At 34.6% G+C, this 27017-nt stretch overlaps 1 protein-coding gene across 1 annotated transcript in view; it reads left to right on the forward strand.

Moving 5' to 3' along the window:
• Nucleotides 1–550: 550 nt before the first annotated feature.
• Nucleotides 551–27017, forward strand: part of LOC118270382 (octopamine receptor beta-2R) — a 206815-nt gene continuing 180348 nt past the window's right edge. The window contains exon 1 of the mRNA XM_035585956.2: nucleotides 551–813. The gene's annotated coding sequence lies outside the window, so the exon portion shown is untranslated. The remainder of the gene's footprint in view (nucleotides 814–27017) is intronic.

Here is a 27017-nt window from a genome sequence, read left to right on the forward strand (position 1 = left end):
ACAATTTAGTAAACTTGAACACAGAAGCGTACTACTAAAGAATATTTAGCTCAATGTATTTACTCGGCAGAATGCAATAGTAATTCTATGTGATATTGTGACATAACTTATTTTGAATTTTGTACATTATTAGTCATAAAATAGGCGCATAACGACGCAATGCAGAACTGGAAACAAAAAGGTTCATTATGGAGTTTGACGGCGAATGAAGGCTCAAAAAAGCATCTTTTCACCTTTGAGCGGTTAAACGTACTGGTGAAAATGTTGTGAATAGTTCTGAAGCAATGTAGACAAAAATACGTAGAATTGTTTCTAAAGAAATATAGTAATCAATTCCATTTTCATCAGAAACTTAATTTAGATATAAGATTTTCGTAGGTTGGGACATGTTCCAAAGTACAAAATGCATACACCAAACCCCTTGATCACGGAACTCTGAAAAACGAATTCGCAATGGCGCGAATACATTATGGCGGTGGTGAATTTCGCGCGTTTTTCGCCTGCGTTTCCCGCGCTTTTGATTAAGCCAAGCCCCAGGCCAGTCGCTCGCGGACCGTCGCGTCGTACGCACGTCCCCGCGTTCCGTCATCGAATCAGTAAAAATTCGCTCTTCGGATGCCCGCACTATTCTCGTATCGGTGACAGAAAATGTATATTTAGACAATTTATTTGTGAAGGATAAATTAATACCGAGTGTGACAGTGTAGATCCGATTTTTTTTGAGTGTCCAGTGCTGTGAATGTGGTGAAGATATATTTTTTTTTGTATGTGATTTTCCCCGAGATTTTTTTTTGCGAGACAAAGATTAAAAGGGTGAGTGGATTAATTAGGTTTTTTTTCTTCTTTGGAAAATTTTGTATACACTATTTTCCTAGATATTAGGGTTCATTTTCTGGGATAAAATTCTCTATTTTGACGTTACAGAACAATAAATTACGATGATTAAATTAGATAAAGCGATAAATTATTTTTTCTCATTACTCGGGACTGGCATAGTACCTAAGTACCTAATATGAGAATGAGCGATGCCAATCAATTTGCCTTCCAACTTTTGATTGATTGAACAATGTCAGCGTTCCACTGTAATTATAACAGAAGAAGAATTTGAAACATTTTATGACGATTTTAATAAAACTGATATTATTTACGATTAATAAAAATGTAAAACGATTTTATTGCATCACTTACTCATAGTGGTGACTCATTTTTTGTTAATCGTGACACTATTTTAAATATTTGCTCTTCTGGCTATTCAATTGCAGCGCTATTTTATTATGAAAGTATGACACTTTAAATAAATTATATCGTGATGACAGGTAATAAACGTCACATTAAATAATATATTACTTATTTTTAAACTAAAAACAAGAAATTTAATATACATCTAATTATAAATAAATATTTTTTTAACCTTCTTTTTTTAAATAAATCTGCATTTTTATATTCTCTTGACCTACTATATGCAATTGATATTTAATTGTATTTTGGAAATATAAAACTGACGATCAGGTTTCGAACTGAGCTAATGACATAGACACAACGGCTATACGAAAAAAATCGGTGAGAGAAGAAATAAAATCATATTAATTGTTATTATTTATTTCAATTTTAAGGGAGCAGGGAGTAAAGTTTCCTAAGGAAAGGAGAATCCTCCGACCAGGCGAGGTGATCATGCCTGGCGGGCTTTCTGCCCAACTGTTGTTCGTTGGGATTTTCTATCCGTGTTAATTCGCATGCAAACTTCATATGTGCGATGCAGGATATTTGTGACGTCATCCATTGATTTGCTCGTCGATAGTCTATGTGCGACTTCTGTCATCTGTCACTTGTCAGTGTCGCCACATCACTCCCCCCCAAGACCGGAGGTCGATCCTGTTGAGACGGCTGTCGATGCTTGAGATGAGCGGTGCCAGAGCCAGTGTAGAATGTCCCTAGTTCCAGTGAGTCGGAACTGTGCCGCTGAATGCCCAGTGAGTCGGGTGAGCGGTGCAGGGCGATACTCCAGTGAGTCGGAGTAGTGAAGCTCGCAGTGTCCCACGGTGAGTCGGGGAATTGATGCTGCGAGGGTAGGTGCGTAGTGGCTGGCGTCTGCGTTGACGGGAGGAAGACGTCCTCAGACCGTGTGCAGAGTGCTGTGCCTAGACGCTGATGAGGCCGTAGGGAAGAACCAGGCTGCATATCTTCGATGTAGCATGTGGTGGTCCCTGATGAGGCCGAGGATGCTGGTTGGCTGCGACTTGATTACCGCTCAGCGGAGAAGTGATGGGTGAGGGAAGGTGGCGATGAGGATGACGGTGCTGATCTGCTCCGTGAAGGTTGGTTTCAATCACGTCGGGGGTCACCACTTTAGGGAACAGCGAGTAAAGTTCCCTAAGAAAAGGAGAATCCTCCGACCAGGCGAGGTGATCATGCCTGGCGGGCTTTCTGCCCAACTGTTGTTCGTTGGGATTTTCTATCCGTGTTAATTCGCATGCAAACTTCATATGTGCGATGCAGGATATTTGTGACGTCATCCATTGATTTGCTCGTCGATAGTCTATGTGCGACTTCTGTCATCTGTCACTTGTCAGTGTCGCCACACAATCTATTTAAACAGAATATAGTTGAATTTTTTCAACATTAACATTTACCGAAGTGAATGTAAGTCATTTGACTTAGACAATTCTATTATTAACGTGAAAAAAGAATAGTTTTATGCAGACGATTACTATTTTCTTCCTAGATACCTATTCATTCTACAAAGTAAATCGGACGATACGAGTATGATTAAAGCGCGACCATTGTACTGAAAATCAGTTGGGCGTTACCGTAACATATATGATGGGAAAATTCGGTACAACCTATCCAATTACTTTTTCATACAAAGAGATTTGTGGTCTTCTGTGATCGTTTAAAATTGACTATGATTTCAGTTATAGTTAGTAGTAGTAGTAGTGGAACTCTAAGTGCCGCCAAACACGGACTGCTTAAAGCAGTCAGAATCTGCTGATAGCTGAGACTACATACTGAACTACAGAGTTCTAAGTACATACATTGAATGCTCGAGCAGTTATACATGGTAACTTAAAGCTGTTGACTCTAACTGCAAGAACAGTTCTGTTCATGTAAGTGAATCACAGGGTAACTACTCGAGCAGTCCATATATGGCGGATTTAAGTCTATCTGAACGAAAGACAGTCAGACTAAAGACGTTTTTTGAGTAAGTAGTCATCTTTTTTGATGAACTGCTTTTCTTTTTCATAGGTTATTAGGATTATCGATTTATTCTCCTTATACATTTAGATGGATTAAATTCTTTAATGCGAGTCTGATTACCTTAGTATTTAAACATCATAGGAGTTTTGGAGATATCTGCTTTACCGTTCTATGTAACCTAAAACCGTCGTACTCAGAGTCATTTAATGGCTACTTAACCTAGTCCTTAGCAATTGTTTCCGATATAAAATCGTTACTAAGGAATAGTTTAAGTAATTATTAAAAGTCTCTGAGTGCGGTACTAAGTTTCCTTTAAGTAAAATAGAAATAGCAGTAAGTCACCTTTCCAAATGAATAAAACAAGATGTCTATTTCAGTCCTAGAATATCAAGCGACGGAATATACATTAACTACTTATAGAGCTGTATAAAATCGATACGTACGTCATTATGGCAGCACTAATCGATGCACCTAGAATTATTGACAGACCTGTTATTTTCATTTTTAAAGCAAAAATGATAGACTGAGCTAAATCGATACTTTAATTTGAAGGCAGTGTTCGCAAATGTGATGGTCAAATAAGGAGTCTTGTTATTTTCTTGGTTCTGGAAACAAAAAATATATTTTCGATGTTTGCAATTGTTTGTAATTTCTTGAACTTTGGAACGACCTATCGTACTCGATTACATGAGACTGTTCAGATGTAACTGTCGAAGTACGTCCCCTTTGTAATCTATGCAGTTTGATTCAAACCTATGTGCACCTTTGTTACTTACACGTTTGGTTTAGATGTTTGGTTGGACTATATCGGCATGACTAAGTTTAAGAAATGACAACGACAGTTTACACATTACATTTTAATGTAAAAATCAGTTAAAGGTAGAAAAGTTATTACGCCAAACTTAAGTTATTGAATACAAATTTTATACAAACAAGCTAGATTTCAGGCATATAAACTGGTAAATTTTACAGCATCTATATAATTATAACTAAAGTGACTATCACATTTTATTTACCCTCTCTTGTACCACGCTTGGAATAAAAACCGTCACGCTATTTTAAAAGCACCTAGGCCTAGTCTAGATATGTGGTTCGAAAAATAGGTCACCTCTTTTTGTGCGGCTGTCATTCTGTGCGATCTGATAAGATTATTGTGTTCAGGAGACGGGTATCTAAGCCTGAGTGGGCTACTTTCTTATATTGCTCTATCCTATATAAGCATACTAAGTGAAATATATGACAATACGTTTGGTTTGTTGAAGAAAAACTAAGAGCTTTCTTGGTTTTGTTAAAATAACAAAAAATATATGGGAAATTGAGATTTTAATAGTCAGTTTTTATCGTCACGCCTTTTATCCCCGGACAGATCCCACGGAGGTGCACATTTAAAAAATCCAAACTGTATTTAAAATGGATCAGTTAGGTTTTGAATGAAACAGAAAAACTTTTGTATCAATGTACGAGTCTAATAATATTTACTATTCTTAATAATTTATTTACCATTCTTATTAAAACATCAAACATTACCATACGATAATAAACCGCTTCACTGTTAACGTATGTAAATATTTTACAAAGTAGATGTTAATGATTGCAAATCTTATTATATTGATAGGTATTTATTTAAACTATTGTTTAAGATTTCCTTATGAAAACTGACAATATTTTGTTTGAATAACACATTTCAAATAGTCATAATAACTCCAATAAATAAAGAGATCAACTTATTTCATCATTTATTATTGATAGCAAGAGACATAGACTTTTTACGTCACCAGCGCCATCTAGACGTGTCAAAAACTAAAAACGACATTAAATTAAACGGCCACGCAATAAAAACGGGCATTTAGTAAATATGGCGGATGAAGTAATGTAATATCTTTTCATATGATATTATTTATTTACTCTAGAGTATTTGAGATAACTTTTATATACCCACAATTCATGTAATAAAATCTTATCTCTGAAAATCCGTACCGACCTACTTATATAGCTGGAGATTTTTTGTTGGTTAGACGTTGCTAGACAGCATTTGGTTTTAATATCAGAATATGTTAAATTAGATTTAAGTAGTACATACTTAAGTACCAGTAAATGGTATCGACTGCACGGTAGATGTGGTAGCTAGACAATCGGCTGCAGTGCAACGTGTAGTGGTTTCGATTCCTGCACGGAGTAACAATTTGTGGAAATTACAAATTGTTGCTTTGTGTCTGAGTGTCATGTGTATGTAAACGCACCCCACGACACAAGAGAATATTAATGTGTAAGGCAACGATTTTATTAAAAAACAAATACACCCCGAAAGCATAGAAGGAGGTGCAAAAATCCAAATGAAACCCTCGCTTTTTATCTCCCTATTAACACCCACTAAAATAGAAATTATAAATTATGACAGACTTCGAATTATATTATGTAAACAAAAATAGATAATAAAAATCCTAAATAATATTACTTGGGAGAATTGCTGAATAGTCGCATTTGCGATCACCCAAGGAACAAAGCAGTATTTTATGCTCATTCGTCTACGTAATATCAGATTTCGTGCAAAACTGTCGCAGAATTCCGCTCCTTCGGTACAAGTTGTCAAGAGAATATTGTTTGAATGCTCAAATCTACGGAGTTTGAGCAAAATGCATAAAGTTTGTATGCTTAAGAAGTTTCTTGCATTACCTCATATTGTGCTGTTTGTAGACGCTCGTAAACCGTATGTAATGTGTGTTTTAACAATAATACTTAGTGTATTCGCTTTGACTATTACATCGTTTTGAACTATTCAATGATTCGAGTGTTTGTTCTATTGCCCGTTTATTTTTATTGAGGTTACTAAATTGGCTGCTGAGTTACTATAGTATTGTTGATAATATAAAAAAATATTATCAAAGAATGAGCTGTCGTCAGCGGTATTTCTGAACCGATACGACTTTCAAACCTTAAAAAAGGGCGTATTCCTTCTTAAATAGCTGATAACGCACCTGTGACTCTTCTGGTGTTACAGATATCCATGGGCGCCGCTGATTACTTACCACCAGGTGAAACGTATACTCGTTTGCCCTCTATTCCTAAAAAAATGTCTGGGCAGGAATATTCGTTTCAAGGACACCCTACTTTAAGAGAAAGCGCTGTGATTAATGCTCACTCCCCCTTCATTTAATAAGAGCCTTTTGTTCTGCAATGTTCCAAATATCAGCTCGATTTATTTAGCCGTTTTGAACAAACATACGCACAAACTGACGAATTTTTGCTTTTATAATACATATTAAGTGCGATAACATAAGTAAGAAATTCATAAGGTAATATGTCTACTAGGCAACTACAAAATGAAGACCATTTTCTAACGCTTTATTATATTAAACCTACTCTCACAACAAATTTTGTCTAATATAATTACATTTGCTCTAGTAAATTCCTTAGAAAATTAAAGCATTCACTAAGCAAGTAGCAACACACGTAAAAACTAAATACAATTTCATACGAATCATCCTACGTATTCACAAAGTTTATCTAGGTCCTTAGAGGCGCACTTTGGTCTTTTTCCCCAAAAACTGAGTTACACAGAGCAAAATTTGTAAACATCATTATATCTCGTCCAAAACTAGAACAAGTATGAAACAAAAAATTCCAAGAAGATTTTGTTCAGAATTTAAAGACTCCTGAGATAAAAGTTTTTAAAAACTGTCTTATGGACCCCAGAGACGTTTTAAACCGTTTACAAGTTTCAATGTGATATTTGGAGTTAAATATTGATATTAGTTTTCAAGTAAACATGTTTGGCAAGCCGAGATAGCCTCAACAATGTTTTTGTGTATCTTGGGAAGTTGTGGGAGCATTTTGGTCATACAAGTTTCGATTTTATTGTTAGCGCAGAATATTAATGTTGGCTCTGCAGTCTTTTATTAGTTGTGGTGTAATGTTGGATGCGTAAATATTGGGTTTGGATTATGCGGTGTAGAAGAGAAATATACGTGGCGTTACTTTTCATTCAACTGCTTTTAAAGTTGAATGCAGTTCATTACCAAATATTATTCTTTGTGTCTTCAACGTGTTTTTTAGCTTAGTCGAATTTCAAATTTTCAGTTTTACCCAGTATGTAGCATATTTAGATTCAGTGATGCAGTCTCTTAATTCACTCTAAGATACCCACTGAAAAAGTAATTATTGTATTCTGCGTTAGGCTTTATCGTGAACATTATTTATTTATGTATTTAATCTTTAATGTACACAATACAATAAAATAGTGGTACATAATTATTTATTATTCTCAAGCGTGAATTATTGTTACCGTTTTACAGATATTTTTGACCATTGAACATTATTTTATACTTTTCTGAACTTTTTTCATTCTCCAACTCCAATATCAAAGTCAAATTCTTGTAGAAACTTCAACATGAGACGACTACACTGACATTCACTTACAACGATCAGAAATTCTCGTTTATTTCGTCCATTAGTCTGGTGCCGCCTGTGGCTCTATAATGAAGCACCCAATTTGTCAGCCAGAGGATTTAATTTGGAAAAATGTATCGCAGAAATACAGGATAGCCGTATGTTGGAATCTGGGGATGGCTCTTGGGAATTTGAATTTGGGACGATATTTTCTAGGTACAGTTACTGCAATTAGGAATTCTTAGTTTATTTGAAGACGTTGATTGATTGAACAATAGTTGGTAGTATACTGTTTTATATATTAGACAGGTATTGGGCAGTAGCGCTCTTTAATAAACCCATACCTTATAGTGTACTATATTGTGATAGCAATTCTTTTTATGAAGAGCAGGCCAGTAGTGATCCCCTAAAGACCAGGTGGTCCTTAGTTAACAAAAATACTGACAGTTAAATCTGGTTAAAACTACCGACCTACTTGGGAAAAGTCCAGGAAAAAGAAAAATTGTAAAACAAAATCAAGGATAATATAATGTTTTTTATCATTAAAAGTATATTTGGTGATAGGTACAGTTCATCAACCAAATTTTGTATTGCTTTTCGTTTTAACTATAAATAAACCCTTAACAAAATTTTATGTACTTCTTTGGTTAACATTTTATCTTTCATGAAATAAAAATGTGATATTGATATTCATAGCACTAAAGTCTATCAAGTGTATTGCTTTTCAAAAGCTTTTATTTCATTTTACTTGTACGTTATGAGTTTATGGGGTTACGATCATTGACTGACTTTTGCTGACGCGTGTGTGCACATAGCTACACATAAGGCTATAAAAATCCAGTTTAACATGATCTTGCTTTGTGTGGTCTTTCCTCACATTCAAAGGTTAGTTTATACTGGTTAGTCATAGCTTCATGTGTACCCGAGTGTACAAATAGGTGACCGCGTTTATTTCTACCATCTAAGCCGATATTTATATCAATAGCTAATGGCTCCACTAATTCTTTGTTATCTATTATTTTCAATTTATTATTTACTGTGAACTTAACCTAAATGGTGTTTTTGATTGAAGATCGCTGTGTCATGACTTTTCGCCTGAGAAAATCTTGTGATCGTTTTTTCACCAATTGGTTTTTTTTGTGGAATAAACCGGTAAACGAGCAGACGGATCACCTTATGGTGAGCAATCGCTGCCGCTCATGGACACTCGAAATACAAGTTACAAGGTGTTACAAGTGGGTTGCTGGCCTTTTGGGGTTAGAAATTTGAGGGTTGTTAGGGAATCGGGGATGGGAAGATTGGGAAGGAAGAAAAAGGAAGGTAATTGGGCCTCCGGTACTCACGTCTGTTTTCTGTGAGGCCGTGGTATCACTCCAGTCGAGTCGGCCCATTCGTGCCGAAGCATGGCTCTCCCACACTTTAAAGTGTTTGATTGTAGATAGTAATTCTGATTCTATTTATAATATTTTGGTCTGAGAGTTTGTATCTGTATATTTGGTTATTGGTCTCAAATCCCAAGTTGATATTGGCATTACTGAGGTTTGTGGTTCTGAAACTTCTAGTGATAACTTAGAAGATAGAATTTATTTATTTTTAACTTTTTGCAACTTTGGTGTACAAGGGTGAGTTTAATGCCATAGGTGACCTTGTTAGCCAACCTTTAGGTGATACAGTGAGAATGAGGTCGGTGCAATAAAGAGTAAGTAAAAATAATCGTAAAAAATAATGTAGTTTGTAAAATTTATAAGTATAATAAAACAAAACAAATAATATCATAAACATTAAGACATTTAATTATATAGGTATAGTACAGGCCGACTTGTAATTCGACGTATTCCTCACGGGAGGTGATAATACATCAAATTTCCTACAAAAATAGCCTTGAGGTCCGAAATTAATAGTTTTATCAACTCCCGACAGGAATTCGTCAAATCAAAAGTCAGCCTATATACTTTAGAATAGTATTCATTATCGCCTTTTGCTAAAATAAGTCCTCTGCTAAACAAAAACCTTAAACCTTTTCTTAAACGATATTCACAGATTTAATGGTGAAATATGGACGTAATATAAGGTGATCTCTTCCAATTAAAACCAAGAAAAAATATTACTTAATCATTACAGTCATAAACTATCTTTTTACGCAACAGAAGGCCAAACCCTTAATAAGCAGAGTTTCGGTAAAGGGCTGTCGGACCCTATTTCAATTTTAAAAGGGAACGATGTTTCATTAAAGTCTACTCACAAATTTTGTAAAAGTTACGGCCAAAGTATTCTCGTTTAGACGTAGGTCTAATATTATTAGAAATAAAGGCTTAGAAAATTATGTACATTTCTGTTTTTAAAGTTATTTGCAGGTTAAAAAGGTGTAGCTTTGCAAGGTTTATAGGTCCTATGACCTTTTTTGAGATGCGTTCTTTTTTAAACGATGACTCTTAGATTGTTATTTATATATTTTCTTAATGTACTACTTTGAATACGTTTTTTATATTGGTACCAATTTATGATCCTAAGAATAAGAAAATTAAAATTACCTTTTTAGAGAGATTTATACAAAAAATAATATTTTAACAATTTGACATCATTCATTGACCCGTGGGTTATTTTATTCGAGCTTCTAATGGCTTCGCCTACGTTACTGTGAAATAAAACTATCCTATCACCCGAGTCAGCCCATATCCAGTCTGTGCACCAAATTTCAAGTGTGATTGGCGGACAAACACCCTTACAAGTAGTGTAATAGTGACACAACAACAATTAGTGTGATAGTGTGATTACGATTTTCAACCTGCCTACACCTGCATGAAGATCTCATCGTATGTTAAAGATGATTTTGATAACGCTATAATCTTAGAGTATTAAAACTACGACGTAAAACCAATCAAGCAGACCAATAAGTTATTTATTACTCATAGCTTTTGCCCGCGACTTCGTTCGCGTGTAATAGTGACTTCCGGCAAATTTTTGGTTTCAAACCACATAGTTCCCGATCTCGCGGGATCTCTTCAAAAATGAGATGTGGAAGATATTCCAGGGAACTCTTCAAAAATCAACATAATGAGCTCTGCGTTTGAATTTAATAGATGTATACTCACTTAGGGCATTGAAAAAATAGTTTAAAAACGGACTTAAACTAACTTAAAACTAAAGAAAGCTACGAATTACGAATTTATAACAATTAAAAAAGAAACTATATTACAACCTATCCTCTATGCTATAATAACCAAGCTTAAACTAAATAATTTAAAAGAAACGACTTAAATCTAATCTAATTAAAAAAAAAATTAGACTTACAATTTTATTAAAAAAACTAACTACAGTAACTACTAATAATCGATATCAAACTAAACCTACGTTAAATAGTTAACCAAAAAACCAGGAAAACCCAACAAATAAACTTATTAATTGACAAATACAACGAAACCAATTTAGAATATACGAAACAGCAGGACCACTACAGACAAATAATCATACGACTGATAATACACTTTTTCTACGATAGTACCGAAGCGCTCGGCCGATACCCAACCAAATGAATGTAACGAAACCATAGCGCGATCTATTTCGATCCCAACGCCATCTATCGAGGATAAAGACAACTTGGATTATTTATTTATACTCCGTTCGGGCATTTTCTTTGTACTAAAAGTTTAATTATATTGATATTATTTTTTTCATACCTTTTTACTATTTATTTACTTTTTTCGATGAATTAAAACAATAACATGAACCGAAGTCGTGTAACGATCGACATAGAATTATCTATACTCCGTTAGAGCATTTTCTTTGTACTAAATGTTTTATTATATTGATATAATTTTTTGATACCTTTTTACTATTTATTTACTTTTTTCGATAAATTAAAACAATAACATGAACCGAAGTCGTGTAACGATCGACATAGAATTATTTATAAATAATTTATTTCTTATTTTTATTTTTTGATTTTTGAAATAAAAATATATCTATGTCCTTTCTAAGGTTCTAAACTATATCTGTACCAAATTTCAACCAAATCCGTCAAATAGTTGCGGAGATTAATGGTATAAGCATAGAATGTTCGACGTGATTCTTTAATTTGACATAACTTTTTTATTTATGAACCGATTGACATGAAACAAACACTAAATGTAAATTTAAGCATCCCACAATATATTCGTGAAAACCGCATCCAACTCGGATCAGCCGTTTCTGAGATTAGCGCGCACAGACGAACAGACAAACAGACAAACAGACAAACAGACAAACAGACAAAAAAAAAGTTAATTACATTTTTGGGTTCGACATCGACATAACAATAACCCCTGCTATTTTTTTTATTTTTATTTTCAATGTACAGACAGCACTTTTCTACGATTTTATTATATGTATAGATTATTTTCAAAACACGACTACAAAGTGAAGAAAGATTATTATTATTATTGCTGAACGGATTTCCATTTCTATTTATATTTGAATCTGTATTAGTATTACATTTAAAGTCGAGAATTGTTTGTTATTTTAGTTTGATTGAACGTGCTAATCTCTTTAACTACCGAAGCGATTTAGTGAAATGTATTTTTGTCTTCGATAACTGGCTAAATATATTTTGTTTCAAATTCGTTTAAAGTGCTTTGAGAAGCTAATTTTATTCTGTGCTATTATTAGTTTTTATAGAGCTCAAATTTTATATCCATTGATGGTTATAGCAATATTTATATGACATATTTTATAAACAAAAATAATATATAATAATATAAATATCATCACGCCTTTAATCCCCGAAGGGGTAGGCAGAGGTGGGCATTGTCGCATGTAAAGCCACTGTACAATGTACACCCACTTTTTACAATATATGTTGTAAGTCCCATGTAATAATAGGTGGTGAGCCTATTGCCATATACCGGACACTTTCCAGACTCCGTGCTACTACTGAGAAATTTTCGGAAAACCGAAAAAAGCCCAGTAATACTTCGCCCGGGAATCGAACCCGAGACCCCATGCCCGGCAGTCGCACTTGCAACCACTCGGCCAACGAGGCAGTCTCTGATCCCACCAACTTCAGTCCAAATATTAATTTACGCTGTTTACAAACGTGTAAGGTGTTTACTTCTAAGAATAAAGGGTACCCCATCGTATGTATTCGTATCTTTAGAAGTGACTGACAACAGATACGTATCAATTCAATATCTAATTTCAAAGTTTGGACAGTTTCTGAGATATTTATCTACATACGAATATAGAATCGTTCTTTAGTATCGAAGAAGAAGGTTTTGTATTTGTTGTAGATTTTCTATGAGACGTGATGATTAATTCATACTTAATTTGGGTTGATAGATAGCTGGAAATATTTTTTTTTTTCAATAACGTTGCCTCACACTAGGATTTTCTCCTGTGTCGTGGGTGCGTTTACAAACATACGATTTCACATGCACATGACACCCAGACCCGAAACAACAATAACAACGACGGATCACACAAAGAGATGCGCCATGTGGTAATCGAACTCTATACACGTTGCATGGCAGCCAGTTGTCCAGCCACCGCGCCAACCGTGCAGTCAAGCAAAAACATTCTTAATGTCTACCTTAATGATGATCTTCTAAAAAACTCATGATATTGAAAAATAAAGAACAACGACATCTATTAACAATTTCCACAAACTATCTATTTTCGGATTTGCTTATGAAATAGCAACTCCCAAAGCAATTTATAGATAGAAATCCTAAAGCACCTTACATTGTGCACACGCTTATAGATTTAGGTACAACCCTTATTTAATTATAAGGGATACAATTGGGCCTTTTACAACCTGTAATTAGATACCGTTGGCAAATTTTCTATGTTGTAAATTTAATTTGAACAACACTAAAGTTAAACAGTTAAACAGATGGGTAGAAGTTGAGTTAGATTGAAGGGTAGAATAGCAAATGTTTTTGTGTTTACGGTAGTCTAGAAGTTTTTATTTTAACGTGTGTGTTGTTTTGGTTTAAGTGGTCTATTGTGATGTTGTGAATTTGAATCACGTGATCTTGAGGTTAATATATAAAATAAAGAAGTTAATTTAGTAGAAGCACGGAGTTTGGGATTGTGCCCAGTATATGGCTATAGGCTCACCCTCTATTACATAGAAGTTCTAATAGAAATAGTGAAAAGTGGGTGTACATTGTATAGCGGCATTATGTGCGGTATCTCTGCCTACTCCTTCGGAGATAAAAGGCGTGACATTGCGTTTGAACTTAGTCATCAGCCTTTTCATTCAATATGTATCTACCCATTTATATTTTAATTACTTATCTCCACTTCACAGAGCCTCGATACGGTGTATTAATTAATTTATTGATGACTGTTTCCATGAAAAAATCAATCCTAGTTGACCGATAGAAAGATACAAAAAAGGTGAAAGAAATATATGATATGTGGATAATATATTTATAATATCTACTGTCGACCTTGACAGGTCATTGGCCGAGTTAATTAAGTTATTCCATTCATAATACCGACTTACTAATTAAAGTATTAACTGTCAATAATCCAGTTTTTGATTTTATTAATGGTATCTATAAACAAATATTGCTGACCAAAAACCTCTTCTTACACCGAGAAGGTTTGAGCATTAATGACCACGCTTGCTCAATGCGGGTTGGCCATTTCAAACTTATAATTAGAAATTATAAGCCCAGATTTCCTCACAATGTTTTCCTTCACCATTTGTCAGTGATGTCTAAATAATCTTAGAAAGTACATATAGCTCGGAAAAAGTCACGTTAGTATTTGCCGTTGGTAGGTTGCGAACCCGCTCCTTCATGAATGAGAAGCGGGCGTCTTAAACCTCCGAGCCACCATAACATTGTATTGTATCACTGAAAATGTATGTATAATGAAGATTAATATCATACCATACATATAGTTACGTAGCTACCTACTTGGAGAAAAGCGAATACTTCACAATTTATACCGAACTTGATCAAGCCACGAACAAAATGGATTCCAAGAAATACGTTCCTTTTGATGAAATTTAATTTTGTGATGTTATGAAATATTTTTTGGTCATAATTTCGATCGTATATAACAGGAAAATTGACTTTCAGACGAAGATTTCGAATCGTGGACCGTGTTTATCATGATTTGAATGAGATACGGACTTAAATTAATAATTTTGAATTACGGGATTTGTAATGAAAATAAAAGCAATGTGGCTGAACGAGGGATTAATGAAAATGAGAAGAAAATTAAAGAAATGAAAGAAAAAGAGCAGATTAGACATGATATATTGGATGGTACGAGTATGTAAATTGAATAATAAAGAAAAGGAAGTGTGTGATTGAATAACGTGAATTAGTATACCGTTAAAAAATGCAGTTATTTCCGACCATGCAACGTATTTATATTTTAAGATAAAGTAAGAAAAAAGAAACATTAAAATAGCTGTTTTTAAATTATGGTTTTTATTGTAAAGACCAGGAGATGAAAAAATATGTAAAATAAATAATTATTCTATACCCAAATTTTTGGTAGTATTGAGTAAGAATTTGAATAAACAACTCAAAGGTAATCTATATTACAAGTATAAACCTATCTATCTATCTATATATGGTATGAGGTAGATCTCTATCTATCTACCATCTATCTATTTAACAGAAATGTCGCTAAACCTACGTGAGACAAGAGGTTTAAGGAGAACAAACATAAAATATTTAAAGTAGTACTTTAAACATGTAAATACTTATCAATGTAAATACTCAAGTTCGAAGCGTAACCGTGTGTCTAAAGTATTGTTTACACAAAACAAATGTATACCAGGTTAATGTTTTATTTGCAGAACATGTAGATTGTCATAATTTAGCATATTTATAAAGAAGTCATTGTTTAGTATACTCTAACTAGATGTTAGATTAAAACGTTAATGAGGATGTAATTTTAGTATGTAAATATTTTAATTTCTTAATTATTGGATGGTAGAATGAATTCTGAAATTACAGGTACTATGTATCATGGCAATAGTTGATATTCAAAAATAAAAACTCACATTAATCACCACTTTATTAAGTATGGAAGAGCCATGCTTCGCGCGAATGGTTGGGGTTGATCGGAGTGATACCACGGTCTCACAGAAAACCGACTTAAAACAATGCTTGCGTTGTGTTATGTTGTATGAGTGAGGTTACCGGAGATCCAATCATCCCCTTTCCTAATCTTCCCAATCCCAACAACCCTTAAATTTCTAACCCCAAAAGGCCGGCAACGCACTTGTAAAGCCTCTGGTGTTTCGGGGGTCCATAGGCGGCGGCGATTGCTTACCATCAGGTGATCCGTCTGCTCGTTTACCGGCTTATACCATAAAAAATACAATATTACAATTTCAAGATACTTCGCCATGTGCCTAATATCTAAGACAAGGTACACGTCAAAAATATTCGCAAGTGTAATGAAGTCAAATTCAACTTTGTAAACTAAATGCGAAATTACATCACACTACAATGGGAACACATAAAATGGTAGTAAATAATATCTCGACAGATGGTTACTTTGTTAGTAATAGAAATTGGTATGGTTGAAATTGGTTTTGCTCGTAGTGAAAACTACTGACGATGATATTTGGTGTTATTGAAGTGTTACATGAATGGAGGAATGGGGTTAGATTATGGCTAGCTAGGTTAGCGCGGTTAGGCTGCCGCCAAACGTATAGCGGGTTCGATTTTCACACGGAGTAACTCTTTGTGTGATCTACAAATTGATATTTTGGATCTGGGTGTCATGTGTATGTGAACTTGTATTTTTGTAAACGCACCTACAATATTATAAGAGAAAATCCTAGTGTGGACTAACTGGACCAGCTTACGGTGTCCCAAATTAATGGCTTCATAAGTGTAAACAGACACATTCTGTTACATGGGATTTTTAAAACAATGGTGGAAAATAGGTGTACATTACGTGGCATTACATGCTGTAATGTACACCTCTGACTACAGCTTCTGGGATAAAAGGCGTGACGATACGACGATATAAAATTGTCTCCCGTGCTTGGCAATTGGCACATCTATAATATATTTTACGAAGCGTAATTGGAAAAGTGAGCGAAGATAGCAGTTGGCAATCAAACTATTTGCTGATAAAACAAAAGAGATTTGATTGGAGCTAAGAATAGGACGCGGTTTATATCCCGTTAAATCTCAATAAAAGTCTAAAAAGAATTTATCGCGGATTATCGCGTATATCCGCTTTGTAAGTATAATTACCAAATTGTAACCTTGGAAATATAATTTGAGGCTTAGTACGTGAATTTATTTCTTTAAATATATAAAGAAGCTAAATCTATGTTTAGATATGATCAGGTTTTTACGAATTTCACATTTTATTAGAAATACTTTTTTTTTCTCTGGTAATAAAAATTATGAAATAAAAATAAGTATCCTTATTAAAATCACGTCTATGAGACTGAAATGTGTTCAGCGGATCATCCTAGTAATATATGAAATGCGAAAGTTTCTATGTATATTTGTTACTTGCTCCTTTACGTCAAAATAGCTGAAAGGATCAAGATGAAATTTAGAACAGGGATAGATTATGGTTTGAAATAAATCATAGACAACGTTCCCACGGGAACGTAGAGTAAAAAGTACGGCGAAACTGCTGGCAGAAGCTAGTAATAAAATATCATCGTAAGAAAGCATTTAGATTTTAGATTATTATTGCACTGTTTATTTTCACACATCAGTTAGACAATAATAATATTCATCTAACACGTGTATATATTAAATTATTTCTGTACCCAATTGTATATAACATGACACAAGAAGCCATGATGGCTCTGTGGTTACAGCTGACACCGAAACGTGCTCGTCATTTGACAATTATTCGGGACTAGACACCTAGCTATTTGCCCTTAACATAATATACTATTATCATGATTCTTTACTACAAGGGAATTGCGCATCTATTTACTCTTTGAAGATATACAAAACGGTGTGTTTATGGTTTACCTTCTAATTGCCTGATTATATGATTAAAAACACGATAAGTCTTATTACGATTAAGGGTGAGTCTATCGCTTACCTCAGACAAAATTTCAGAATCCATGCAATTGTTTAACATTTTGAGTGCCCAAAACCCAAAGACAACTTCTCATCATCGTATGAGACACAAATACATCTGCTGCTGAATAAAATCTATCAACGATGACTTTTAAATTAGCATGACGGAGAACCCAAAATATAAGTGTGGGAGCGCCATGCTTCAGCATGAATGGGCCGGCTCGACCGGAGTGCTTCCATCGCCTCACCGAAAACCAACGTGAAACAATGCTTGCGTTGTGTGAATGAGGTTACTGGAGGACCTATTACCACCTTTTTAATTCTTCCAATCACCGATTCCCCAACGCTTAAATTCCTAACACCCAAAAGACATGTCTGGTGTTTTGGGTGTTGATGGGCGTCGGCGATTGCTTACCATCAGGTGATCCGTCCGCAGTTTACCGACCATAAATATATAATATTAACTTTTATTACTAAATATACATTATATTTTACTTAAAAAAATGCACTAGAAACGTAGGTTAGCGTGGCAGTAACAACAGCTGACGTGATGTGAGAATATATTGCAAAGTGCACGTGTAGTATCGACCGATAGTGCAATGTTTTTCAATGTTACGAACAACAAGATTGAGTTCTACAATGTAGATAGTTGTTGTTATCGTTAAAAAGTTGTGAGAGATGAACACGTCGGAAATATGGTTGGAGATAAACAAAGGTATTTAAAGTCGAGAATTTTAGTTGAAAATGTTTTTATGATTTTGTTATGTAATAGCTAAGCTGTGAAACTATGTGACCGTTTCCACCGATACTAAGCTATGTAGCTGTGCGAGGAAGATGCGCACCTCGAGTATGCGATGTATCGATAGTAGGGAAGCCATCCATAACACGCATATTTCCATATAAAAAACATAGCTTAGGTGAGTCCGTTTTCACCAGTGCTAAGCTATGACTACCAACGAATATGATTGGTGGTAACCAAACACATTTACAGCAATGTAGCATAGCACATCTGTGGTGGAAGAATACACTGAGGCCTTTCTATCGCATTGGGGAAGCCTGTAATGGTAGTTTTAAGGTGAGATTTAATAAATAAACAAATGGCTGATTGTTATACTACTGAATGAATAAGTTTTCTTGTGAGACCAATGTTGAAGCTGTACCTATATAAAATATATATAATATTTTTTACAATTATACTTTTAGTGATACTACTCTTACTACTAATACTACTTGATTGCCTTTAAATAAAATTGCGTCACTATTATTTTTACTTCTAATTCTCTATCAAATTTTGGATCACAGTAAATTAATTTTCTTCTGTTTCTCTCTACAGTATTCTTTTCTTTCAAGTCTTCTACTGTTTCCTTCTTCGAAGAGAAAAACCGCCACAAATCAGTTCTTGCAACAGTAATATCTTTAAATCAATCCTCCCAAAGCATCCCAATACACAAATATTATAATGCAGTAATATATCAAAACCAACACATCCCAGGTCGTTCATAAGCGTCATCTTAATTATACACGGAACTTCTAAACTGAATGCAAATGCATATTCACTAGGGACCTCGTATGATGTTGCTTTTAACTCAAAACTCAAGTTTAAACTTACTCTATTTTCACTTAGCACGTTTTCTCTAGGAGCGAAGTGGAACTTCTGTGAGTAACATTAATTGCGTTAACTCGACTACGTTTAGTGATAAAGTGCTCCTTGATAGATGGGGGCCTTTTTGTTGGTACAAGAATTCCATTTTTTGAATTAATTTTTTTATTGAATTCTTTTTTTTTATTTGTCCTCCTTTTTACCCGACTGCGCCAGAAGGAGGGTTATTTATTGTTATTTTTAGCTTCTGAAGCGTTTTGGGTGTGTCATTTATTTTTGGACCATCTATTAATTTATTATATTGTAAGTGTTTATGGTTGATTGAACTTGAAGAGAGAATGAAGAAAAAAATAATTTAGTAAATCGAATTAAGAGAAATCTCTTGATGGATGTCAAAAACGGATAAACCGATTAATCTTGAATGAACTGAGCGATTACTAGTGTTTTCGACATAAAATTACTATTTAATGATCTTGTACGTAATGAAAATCTATATAAGACAATCAATCAAAATGCTATCTACAGAAATTGGAAACCTATACCTATTAGATTAAAGTACAAATTCACTTGAACTATATTCGTAGTAGAATATAATTCTAGTGGATTTGTTGAAAAAATAAGTTTTTCTAAATACATACCTACCGTCTATAGAATTAGGACTGAAAATGCTTTAACGGAAAAATATGGCGAAGAAATCCATTAAGTACAGCAGCAAACCTAAAAACAGGGTTTCACAAAAGCTTCACTCACATAAAATGGAGGTAGAAACTGCAATAAACTTTTATTTTTCCCTTTTCCTAGTAGACTCGTACGAATATTATTATTTACCAAATGGCTTATAGCCTAATCATTTCTACGTTACGCCCGCCGCTTTGCGCGTCTGTCATTTTTACGCGTTCCTTCCTTTTTTTTTGTCATATTTTTTCCTTAGCGAGAAATTCGGCGTATTATTGTATCTCATTTCCATATTCCTATCACGTTGAGCCGATTACTGTAGGATTATCTATTTTGATAAAAAAATATATTCGTTTTTGTCCAAATTAAATGTGTTATGACTATTGGATATTGTGATTGCGATTTTATTACTATATCGATGATTGAAAGGTTAATTGATCTAAGCGACATGTTTTTGTGATATTAATTTATATGACACATTTAGTATTCACCTATATTTTTCTCCATTGAATGATGAGCAGTTCCCTTTAAAAAATATAAGAAGGAACTGCTTTCATAATTTAAAGTGCGAACAAAAGTGCCTAATCTGAAAAATACTAAGCTGAAAACTGCACGAATCAGCCAAAATTGAGATAATCGCGCACAAACATACAGGTCAAGCTAAGAATTTCCATTTTTTGTCGGTTAATAAAAAAAATGTATTATATAAAATCAGTGAAAGAAGTCCATTGTAAGCAAAATATTAACTAGTATTTAATAAAATCCGATTACAATATAAATACATTGTACTGCATAGTAATTATAATTTATTAAACGAATGCAAGCGTTAATTTGGTGTAACAATAACGTTACTAAGCCGATGTGTGTTTACATTTTAAATTGTATGCTAATGATACCAACCGTTTATTCAATCATCACTTTTAATTTTACATACATTAAGGTTGCAAGTTCATTACCACCGATTTTTACATAAGATTTTGTTTGCAAATTCTTTTATTTCGGTTTTATTTTGACTGAGCTCGCTTCTCATGCATGAGTGCGGGCTTAAACACTATCAACGGCATGTAGTCATTAATGTGAATTTTCCGAGTTATATGTACTTTCTAAGATTATCTAGACACCCCTGACAAACGGTGAAGGAAAACATCGTCGATCGAAAACCTGGGCTTATAATTTCTAATTATAAGTTTTAAATCGAAAACCCGCATTGAGAAAGCGTAGTGATTAATGCTCAAACCTTCTTCTTGTGAGAATAGGAATATCAATTTCCTATTTCCATTAGTTTTAAGAATAAAATATATAACAAAAGTACCACGGTGACATCTTAAACTAGTCGTTCATAAAAATATTTTTTATTAAACGATTTTAATGTACCTATAAATATGATCATCAAGAATAAGATATCAGATCAATCTGTCGTCAGGAAGGGGAGGAATTCCAATTACTAGATTTGACCCAAACAAACAAATAGGCCAAGCAAAATAAAACCTTTTAAAAATAATTTCATTAAACAAAACAATCAGACGGTACCTCAGTTAGATTTATATTGCACCTATAAATAATAAAATATGTAGGTACGTATTATCACTAACGTCACATGTTAGCACAGTTGTAAATCTCTATGGGAACAGATGGTGTCGAGTTACTCATAAGTACGTGTACACACAATCAAACAATTAAACATATATTTTGTTTTATAGCCATTAAAAGTCAATAAACTCATGCTGTGTGATAGTGGCATTGGTTTAATGAGGTTATTGGCAGTGAAATGCTTTGAGATATACATTTTTTTAAAACGTTGCCCTATCTTAGATTTTCTTCTGTGTCGTAGGTGCGTTTACAAACACGTAAGTTCACATACACGTGACACTCAGACCCGAAACAACAATTTGTGGATCACATAAAAGTGTCTTTGTGTGGGAATCGAACTTGTAACACGTTGTGCGGCAGCCGGTTACCCAGCCACCGCACCAACTCGTGCGTAATAAATCTCCCGATATAGTCAGTCTGTCTAACTAGACTAGCTAACAACGCAGGGGATATTATAATGCACAAGTGTGTGCGCAAACACAGGTGCACTCTCTGTTTCCTCACTCTCTAAACCCGATGGGACGGTAGACCGACACGATAAAAACGTCGAAAAAAACAGCTTGGGTGTCTTCAAATCTCGAGGTTGCTCATATCAACGTGATCCATCAACACCCATATCATCAGGCCAGTAGGTAGCCAAATGCCATCCCAACCAGAATAAAAAAAAATATAGTACTCTGTTATGATCACTCGACTTTATGTCACGACAAAATCAATAAAACTTTGATTGCACTACATGGAAAGCGAACCACGAAGTACTTAGACACGTCTACCAGAAATATAAATAAACAAGAAAGAAATGGCTCAGACTACTAAATTCCAACCAAACATTATTAGCCACGAGAACACTAAACTAATAAACAAATTGACATATTTTTAACAAAGCGAACTATAAAGTAAATTGCCCATTAATATCTGGCAGAGAACCAAAACGGTTTTAACTAAAATAAATTGACCTAATTTAAAGGCCCTTTGTCTTAACATTCACCTTAATATACACAGCTATAAATACAAACACATTTTTATATAATTTCGCCATAAACGTCGAATAGACCTTCAGATTTCCATTTCTTTTCAAGGGGGATAATGATCCAATGTCTTCTTTCGCTTTGGGCGAAACGAGTGGGAGTGTCAGACTCTTATTAACTAAAAATCACCCCGTTCCGTTCCGCTTTTCGAACTGGAGCCCCGGTAAGCCCGTAGTTCGCAGCTCCGGATCAGGCATCAACTCTTCTAGGCCCCATCTGTGGTGGTCTGATGGCTCTTTGAGGCGCGCGCGGAAATACGAAGCGCCGCACGCACGGGTCTGGTTCTGGTCGCGCGGCGAGCTACCCTTGCTCGCCGTCCTTAGATCTCCTAGTAGTACATTTTGTTAATAGTTTATGTTTAATTTTGCGTCTCTTAAAATTATTGTTTACTTTTTTTATAAGTCTAATTATATCACTTATATTCGGTTGCTAACTGTAGGCACACTAGTATGTGTATCGTTTTTTTTATAGGAATTTCACGAAATTCCTATTTGTCCAGACTAATATACATATTTAACTTTTAGTTATTTTAGTCATTCAGTGACCACTATTGCAAATAGTTTATTCGCAATTTATTAAGATGGGTTCGATAACAAATAAAAGGAGTAAGTTCAGACTACTATTGCTTAGCTTTTCTCATAGTGACAATCAACTGAGACCAAATTATATGGACCATGTTAGATGAAAAATGCTTGCAAGATGCACAGACAAGCAAACGATAGACGAAGTAGTAAAACCATCTGTTTATAACATTATGTTTTTAGTAAACACTTGTAACGCCTGTGCGCTTCTCGTGCAACTTTCTGCCTCGCACAGCAAAACTGTGGAATGAGCTGTCGTGGCCGGTATTTCCGAACCGATATGACTTTCAAACCATCAAGAAAAGAGCATACTCCTTTTTAAAAAGGCCGGCAACGCACCTGTGACTCCTCTGGCTTTGGGGGTGTCCATGGGTGGCGTCGACTCGTTTGCCTCTTATTCCATAAAAATTTTTTTTTATAACGATCAACTCTATTTATGACAAGAGTGATGAAAGGTCAGTGACCTATGACCGGATTGTGACGGCCTATTTCACACAGGTGTAATTTTGGCACGGATTTGTGGTCAGCTCAATTCTATGATATGGTTATTGTGTTGTATAATGCTGTAACTGTTAAAGGACAAATGTAATTACTCATGTATATAATCTATTTGGTATATAGGTTTACTATCATTTGTTGCTAGGGAAGTGAATTTGTACCAATATTCCCTAACATTTACATGTCCTCCAAAGATATACTATGTAGCTAAGTTACGAAGATGTAGTAGCTAAACTGTGTAACTATGTGACTATTTCCACTGATATTAAGCTGTAGTATGTAGCTTTGCGAGTAAGATGTGTTATGAAGATGAGCAGTCTCAAAGAAGCTATGCGTGGACGATGCGCAGTTCTAATATGCGATGCATTGATAGTAGGGAATCCATCCATAGCACACATACATAGCTTGCATCTTTCCATATAAAAAAAATTTGCTAAGTGTTAGTATTGTGTACCAATAAATATGATTGGCGGAAGCCAAACGTAGCATAGCACATCTTTGGTAGAAAAACACCATTAAGTCTATTTGTGCGATGAAGACAACAAGGTTCATTTGTCCGTCTTCAAGTCTAGGTGAGTTGAGAAGAATATTTCTTTCGTACCTACTCCTTTGGTGATTAAGTACTTTTCAATATTCGAAAACAACTCAATTAAAATCTAGTCATTGTTTTTGAGTAGTAGGATATCGACAAATACAGGCACATATAGCAGTTTAAAGGATTTTCCAGTCACATATGATTCCATATTGAAATTCTTTTTTTTTAGACAAAAGGTAACTCACATGGCCCAATTAGTGATGTCCGTTTGACATCGACAGCCTTAAAAGTTGTTCCATCTGCAATTGACAGTCCATGTTAGTAAAATATTGAATAGAACTAAATATTTTAAACATAAAATCGAACGACATCTTTGTAAATATTAACGAGAGTATTTGTTTTGCAATGGATATTATTTTTTTGTGTGCAAAACAATGACACTATATATAAAAATACTAGCTTCAGACACAATACATTTTATTTATTTATTTGGATAAACAGTAGGGAGTAATCTATTTCCCAAGATCTAAGACCACTGTGCTTGCCCGTCGTAACTACTCATAGTCGTGGGAGAGCCATGTTTCGGCACGAATGGGCCGGCTCAACCGGAGTGATACCATGGCCTCACAGAAAACCGACGTGATACAACGCTTTTGTTGTGAGTCGTTGTGTGAATTTACCGGAGATCCAATTCCCAATCCCGATTCCCAACAATCCTTAAATTCCTTAATCCCAAAAGACCAGCAATGCACGTGTTCAAGTGTCCATTAGGCGGCGGCGATTGCATACCATCAGGTGATTCGTTTGCTCGTTTACCGGTTCACACCATGAAAAAGTCATACTCAGCCAGCATACCAGTCAAATATGTATAATTAAAGTAAGATTAAAACACAATACAAAATATTTAACATATTTCACAAACGCTGACAATCGATGACAGGTATTATTTATTAGCATCATTAAGATGTCAATTCAACAATACCCGTATCTAATATTTCATTATAAAATATATTGCCAACAATTATATAACATTCATAATATAAAAGTTTGTCTGTTTGCTTGCTCGGATGTTTAAACGCGTTTTTCCCAAAATATATAATTCCGATTTAAGTAATTATTTATGTATCTTATAGTCCTAATTTTAAGAAAATAAGTAGAAGCTTTTTTTAATGTTAAATGGGCCGACGTTTGGCCGCTATCTCGCCTGATGGTAAGTGATGATGCGGCCTACGGTGGAGCACGTCTGCCCATAAGCAAGCTATGGAACAATACGCTGTGATGCTTTTTTTAAGGGGGAAATCCTCTCGCTAGACGAGAGGGAGTATCAGACTGTTACTAACTAAAAACCACCCCCTTCCTATACCTGTTTATTAAACCGGGGAGCCCCGGTAAACCCGCTAGGTAGTCCGCATCATTATCGTATAAGTGCACCTACTGCTGAACAAATACCTCTTATCACACGGAGAAGATTTGAGCAACGAAGCGAAGAACGGAGTACAAATGATAAAATAATAATTGATAGGAAGTGTTAATGTGAAAAGTGAACTCAAAAAATCAGCTGGCACCTGACGTTCATACCCAATGTTGATTGATTGAGAGATTGACAGTTTGGCACGGCACAGTGCACGTGAAATATAGACGAGTAAAAAGCATAGCGCTATTACTATTACTATAGTATGCCGTCTAAAGAATGTTGTGACATTTCCATCAAACAAAATGTCAAGAATCCCGACGGGAATAAAATGTTCGTCGATTCGTTTGTTTTGATTAGTTCTAAATGCTCTATTGAAAGTCAAAAAAATATTTGAAAATGAAAGTGATTTCTTTCAGCCAGTCCTCTAGATTAGCTATTTTTTATTTTAATTATTTATTAACAGTTTGTACCGCACTTACTCGAAAACTAAACGATGACAATTTTGGTATCGTCGAAATGATATTAAAATCTCGAACAATAATTTGTCAAATTCAAATTTTCGTTCGTTCTTAAATTGAATTAGAGTAGGGTTTAACGTCAAAATGTCTCAAACTTCGTTCTTTAGGACAAAGTTTTGAAAAAAAAAAAAAATTATAGTAGGAAACCTACGAAGTTTCGGACAAAACTTTGTGTTTTGTCAAATCAGAGTAGATTTCCTGATCTTATAATATCTGATTATAAATTTGAAATCAGTATCTCGCTTTGAGCAATCGTGGTGATTAATGTTCAAACCTTCTCCGTGCGAGAAGCGGCCTTTAGTCAGCAATGGCCATTTATATACGGTTGATGTGATTATTTTATTACTAACTTTAAGTGTGGGAGAAGTGATACCACGGCCTTGCAGAAAATTGACGTAAAACAGGCTTACGTTGTGTTTCGTTGTGTGGGTGAAGTTACCGGAGGCCCAAATTCTCAAACTTTCCAAACCCCGATTTCAACAACCCTAAAATTCCTAACTCCCAAAAGACCGGCAACGCACTTATAATGCCTCTGGCGTTTCGGCTGTCCATGGGTCACGACAATTGCTTACCATCAGGTGATCCGTCCGCTAGTTTACCGGCTTATACCATAAAAAAAAAACCTTTCAACTTAGTTGCTCTAAAGAACTGCAATAAGGAACAATTACTGCAACTGTTGTTAACAATAACACAGATGTTAACTGTTATGTAAACATTACATGAATAGTTGAGATAATTACATAGTTCTTAGTTTAACGTCCTATTGTCTGTTTGTGAGTGAATTCTTAGGTTATTGACACTGCATTTTTGAAGGTCATGCTTTTTATTATTGTTTACTTGACGTATATGAACACGTCAACTAAACCTGATATTTGTAACTATGTCTAAAGAAAAAGGACCTAAGAATATTGTATTACTATGTTTTGTAAATTACTTGTTTTAAAAATGTTTTTGTCTTTTTATCACACTTTTTTTCAAATACTGATT

This window comes from Spodoptera frugiperda, chromosome 13 (assembly GCF_023101765.2).
Source record: "Spodoptera frugiperda isolate SF20-4 chromosome 13, AGI-APGP_CSIRO_Sfru_2.0, whole genome shotgun sequence".
Taxonomy (NCBI): domain Eukaryota; kingdom Metazoa; phylum Arthropoda; class Insecta; order Lepidoptera; family Noctuidae; genus Spodoptera; species Spodoptera frugiperda.